At 39.1% G+C, this 5,872-nt stretch overlaps 1 non-coding gene across 1 annotated transcript; it reads right to left on the bottom strand.

Moving 5' to 3' along the window:
• Positions 1-416: 416 nt before the first annotated feature.
• TRNAD-AUC lies at positions 417-488 on the bottom strand. Its single transcript has one exon. It is a non-coding gene; the product is annotated as a tRNA-Asp (tRNA).
• Positions 489-5,872: the final 5,384 nt, after the last annotated feature.

Genomic DNA, 5,872 nt, shown 5'->3' with positions numbered 1-5,872 from the left:
TTTAAGTTTGACAAATGCAGCATCTGGATCTATGGACGTAACCTGAAGTTAGGGCTGCCAGATTGTAATATTTATGTTAATACTATTACACAGAAATAGAGCATCCCAAGTCTGTCTATCTGTAGTAAAATGTATATTCCTCAACTGGTATTATGCCCTAGCAATAGCTATTAAAAAGAGTAATTTAACTAAATAAATAGCCAGTCTAGTATCTCAAAGTGAAGACCTTCGGCTTACGTTCTTTATAAGACAAGCTTTCAGTTTGAAGATGCCTTGCAAATCCCTTGGTCCTACCATGCAACCAGAGTTGAGAACCATGGGGCTTAGGTAATTGTTATCAATTCTGGTTGCGCATCAGAATCTTTTTCTTGGGGATGCGGTGGGGTAAATTAGGTTCATTTACTTATTCATTTTAATGGAGGTACTAGGGATTGAACCCAGGACCTCAAGCATGATAAGCATGTGCTCTACCACTGAGCTATACCTCCACCTCCAGAATCTTTTTTTTTTTTTAAATAAACATTTAGTTTATAAAATTGAAATGCACCTTTTGTAACTTTTAATATTTAAAGAACTGGAGACTTACAAAACAGTTGCAAAGAAAGATACACTTTTAACAGTAAGAAGTGAGAAAAGACCACTTCTTTATAATTATCTCAAAACCTAGAGTGGTTTTGCTTCTCTATTCTTCTTGGCATAACACTTCCTACCACCATCACCTTTCAAAAAAAGGGGGAAAAAAAAGGGGGGGGCGTGGGGAGGGAAGAGGAACAGGCAATAAAACAAAACAAAACCAGCCCCCATTACAGTATGGCAGAATGATCAGAGATGAAAGAAGCCAGTATCAAGCTAAGGGAGAAAATATAAATACAAGGGGATTAAATGACATCAATGCAGTGGTTTTGCTTAGGAGACAAGGAATGTTGGAATATAAATGTGAATTTCTATCCTGAGGGACAAGTCTCAATTCTGTAACTGTTAATTATGAAAATGGAATAGGGCTTAAACTCCCCAAATATAGATCTACCCCTAGCCAAGCAGAGGTATGTTCCTTTGTATGAGTGTATTTGCCCTGCCCCTGCCCACTGCTTTCCATATCACATTGTGAAGATTCTCACCAGTAAAATAAGGAAGAACAAAGCACAAGGTGAGTTAGTGAATTAGATTCTCCTGACATAGCTTAAACAGTTTCTCTATCATCAGGCCTTTCAGGTCCTACTCAATGAATGTCCTACTGGTTTGAGGGAATTCATCCATTTTGTTCTTAATGTCAAGTGGCAAATGATACACCAGGAAAATCTGGCAGTTTTTGCTACTTTGTAAGACAGGTTTAGAATTCAAAGGTAGTTAACTTTCCTTCTAGCAGAGAGGGAAGAAGAGCAGAGGGTTGAGTGAGAAGGAGCTGAAGTCTTGCCCACTCAGTTCTATGCAAGTTATTTCACCCATTTGTGGCTCAGTGTCCTCATCTACAAACTAGAAGTAATCTTAGTACCTACTTCATAGGGTTGTAAATAGAATTTAATGAGTTCACCAATACATGTCAAACACTTGGCACGTAATAAGGGCTCACAATGTGGAAGCAATAATCATCGTTTGCTGCTTTGCTTATACAATTGGTTCTGCTATACACACTTTGAAAATGTGTATTCATCCTGACATAATTGAGATATCAGGGAACAACTTGAGCACAATGCAAATTTCAAGTTTGCTATGTGCACGCAGCTGAAATGAGATGTGTAAGAATACACAAAACACAATTATGCTCACACCTAGTGTGTGCCTAGAAATTTCTACTAGCTACTGCAGTTCACCACATGTGTGATGAACCACATCCACCCACAGCCACTGTTACAACTTCTGGTCTGATTTCAGTAACCTCCTTACACCATGTCACAATAATTCATCAAATGCAACCCTTCCGACACCCACTTCCACAAGCAAACTTCAGTCTTTTTCACCATAAAGTGCTATGTTTAGGGAAGCTTATATGTATTTTTTAACATGTGTGATTTTTATTAGGTTTGTCTTTTTTACGTGTTACTAATGGATTTTTTGAGTGTTGTGCCCCTAACAGAATTTTTCTCATAAGCCCCATGGCACTTGCTGTGCAATTCTGCACAGTGCTATAGGAACACATATATTGTGTTATAGTAGAACTGAGTGTAATTAGCATATTTCCCACTGCACAGATCATTGATGTAATTAGCTGAACTAAAAATGAGTATTTTTTCTACTTACTATATTTTAGTTAAGTAGCATCACAAAGACTACTTTATTAAAATAACTAAGCTTGAATGTGTTACAAAACATAAAAAGACGCTTCTCAAAAAAAAAACAGGACAATTCCAAGAGAGCTTTTCCACTAATGGGAATAGCCTTATTTCTAGGCCTGACTGGAATGTTTCTTTCTAATTTACTAGGAATCTGTCTAGGTTTCAGATTTCTGCCATCATATACCCACAAGCTTTCACCATATAGACATACCCATTTGAGTAACAATTTCTGTGATTGTCCACATTTATTCAACAACACTGTACAGGCCTACTATGTCCAAGGAGCCAGGCAGAGCACAAGAGGAAAGGGAGAAATTGAACACAAAGATGAATGAGATACTTCCTTTCACCCAAACTCCAGGCCTTCATATTCCCTGACAGAATTATTCCCAAAAGGGTTCAGCTCACTTATATCTCTGGATTAAAAATAAATAAATTTTTAAAAAATAATTAAACAAGAACACTTGCTATTACTTCCTTTTTTGTTTGTTTGTTTCCACTAAGAGGTATTTGCAGTAATAGCTACTAACAGCTTTTTAAAAAAACTAAATGTAATAACCCCTTCTGCCAACTCCTTTACCACTCACCATTAGGCTTCAAATTCTGCCTTATTTTTTTTTTTTAAGATACTTTAGCCCTTTGTAGCTCAGTGTCCTGATAATTCCATACTTTTTTTTAAACAGAATTTTAAATAGAATGTCATATGATAGAATATGTTAAAAATTATGTTGTAAAGGAAAGTATGGTTTCTGGAATAGAGGATACTGACCTTTCTTACATCTCTTTATATCTGAACAAGAGGAAATACATGTAATTTCCAAGGGTTAGAAGGAGGATCAGAAGAAGAGGAACTGAATGGAGAACACTTTCCAGTAGGGAAAGTAGGAACATCATGATGGGGTCTCCAAGGGCTTTTCAACATCTATCTGGTTGAGATGACCGAGATCTCAGCCTGTGTGAAGGCAGCTGAAGGTACTCTAAGACCATGGGAGGGACTGTGCTTCCTAGTACCATATTTCTATCATCTTGAAGTTCCGAGTCAACCTTCAAGGCTTCACCTATGATTAAAGTGAGTCACCTCTACTAATCGAGCTCTTACATGAGGCTCCTGGAATTCAGTGTTTCTTTTACTATGACCTTGGATTCAACAGATTATAAATTCTACTTAATTTCTTTAGTATCTGGTGAAATTAAGCAAGCACTCACCACATTTGAGTCTTCCAATTTTTGTTGATCCAAAGTGTGAATTTTAAATTTCTCCCATTTCCCTAAGTTTCAGAGCTGGCAAGACGCACAACTAAGATCTACCCAGCCCCCTAGATGTTAATATTCTGTATACCATATTCTGCCACACGTTAAATGGTAAACGTAGTGAAGTTCAGCAACCTAAGTGAGTGGGAGCCTTGTTTTAGTTTGAGTGTGTATTGGCAAGTTCCAAGTTCTGGGGTAAGCTGTCAGGAAGGAGTCCTGGAAAGCAAGCTTAGTAAACAGGAAAGACAGGACGTCTGTTGGTTCTCATTTCAACATCCGGCTTGCATGTTTCAAAGGACACCAAGCAGAATGCCCGTTGGAAACATGTTGGAAATACTGTGTAATGTATAAGGACAGAACCAGAAATTAGGACCTAAACATTGAGTCCCGAATACAGTAGACCTCTCTTCCTAAAGCACATGCAGACTGAGGCTGCCAGAATTAAAACAGACTTTAACCACAGAAGAATTAATCCAGGCTTAAACTTCTGGGTACAATTCAGAGCAAAATATGTGCAAAACAAAATTGAGATCATTCCTGAATAACCAAGTTAAACTTTTTGAGACACTGAAAGCAAAACACTGCCTCCCTCCCTCTTTTTCTCCCTCTCTTTCTCTCTTTTTATCTCTTTCACACACAAACTCCTGAAACCAATATAAAAAAATTATTAAAAAAGACACAGATTTTCAAAATTATACACAATAAACCCTAAATATATTTGGAGTGTAGGGATTTCTGTTAATACTAAATTAAGCAATGTACAGAATTTAAGCAAAGTTCTACTTCATTGCCCCTCCAAATGTAGTTTTATCACGGATAGGACATGCAGATGTTCATTAGCAGGAAGAAAGTGCCTAATGCATTAGAAATCTCATTTTAAATATTCAAGCAGAAAGAATACCTTTCCCCTAACTAAGTAGTTCTGAACCCCAGGAATCAAACAGAGTACATAGTAGAGGAAAGAAACACAAGATGCCACCACCCTGTTTGTCAATTAACCACACCTTGATCTCTTAGTGAAGCAAAGTCACCTTTTGCTGCTTTGCATTTTCTCAGAGGGTAAAAATGAAATTCATCCTCATCCAAAGATCCCAGAAATTCATTTGCACTTCTCTAAAGCTCCCAATACCTGGAAGTTTTATTAGGAACACTATTTCCGTTTTCATTTAACAAACAAAATCATGCCATGAATTGTGCTCAAATGGCACACTCATTATCAATTTGGGGCTGTAACACGGCCTTCTAGCACACTTGGAGAGCAGTCTTTGTGTGAGTTCTGGGAGCTGCCTGGCTGTACTTAGAGAAATTAGTGAGCCACACTACTTCCAGGGTGGTACCCAGGCCAGTACTCTCTGCTCTGAGCTGGCTCCTTTGCTACAACCATGCAACATGTAACTCCTTCTCTGAAAGGAATGATGTGCTGGTTGGAAAACCAAAGTGACCACAGAGAGTGTCAGAAGTCCTGGATTTAGAAATGGCCAGATTCCTGGGAGCTGAAGATCTACTGAGGTAGACTGCATAAGGCCATCTCTGGGAACACATGGTGGATAAAAAGCAAACAATGCCAGTGGTGAGCATCAGTACTGGGAATGACGCTGGAGGACAGGTCTCAATGGCAACTCAAACCAAGCTCCAGAGTCAACTAACAGCTCTCAGGAAAAGAGAAACTTACACAAGATTTGGCTTGAAAAGTATCCTGGGCCTTGGATGCTCTTCTCCAACTGGAGTTTGTAGGAACCTCAAAGGTACAGTTGCAGCACCCTGCAATGCTTGTCCAAGGAAACCAGGCAGTCAAGCAGATGAGACTTGGGCCAGTAAGGGTGAGTTGCAAGTGTAGATTTCATCATTAAATATCCACCTGAGCCTTTGCTCTGCTCAATTAAATGCAGGATTTCCATCCCCAAAGCACACCAGATGGCAGACCTGGGTGTTCTGAATAACAGGTTTTGCTCTAGAAAAGTCCAAGGGAGCAGGTATGGACTCTCCCTTAAACTCTCAGCTTCTAGACTTAACTTCACCATGACTTCTCCATCTTCCCCTCCCTCCTCTTCTAACTCCAAGCAAAATCACAGCATCCCCCCCTCCAACACTTGGTCATCTCGTTATGAAAATTTTCTGTACTGGAGGCCTTTGGGTAGATTTATCAGGCCCTAGCTTGGCTTATTTGAGGTCCTTAATGGACAGATACACCTGTGCCCCATTTCTGAACCAATCCTGATCAAGACAGGGGTCCCCCCATTCAGTGTAGACAGGAATTAGGCTTTTGCTGTAAAGTAGTAGTTTTCAATTAGGGTGATTTTTTCTACCCAGGCAGTATTTATCAATGTCTGGAGACATTTATGGCTGTC

The sequence above is a fragment of the Camelus ferus genome, chromosome 6 (assembly GCF_009834535.1).
Source record: "Camelus ferus isolate YT-003-E chromosome 6, BCGSAC_Cfer_1.0, whole genome shotgun sequence".
NCBI lineage: Eukaryota > Metazoa > Chordata > Mammalia > Artiodactyla > Camelidae > Camelus > Camelus ferus.
This window is presented reverse-complemented; position numbering and strand designations above follow the sequence as displayed.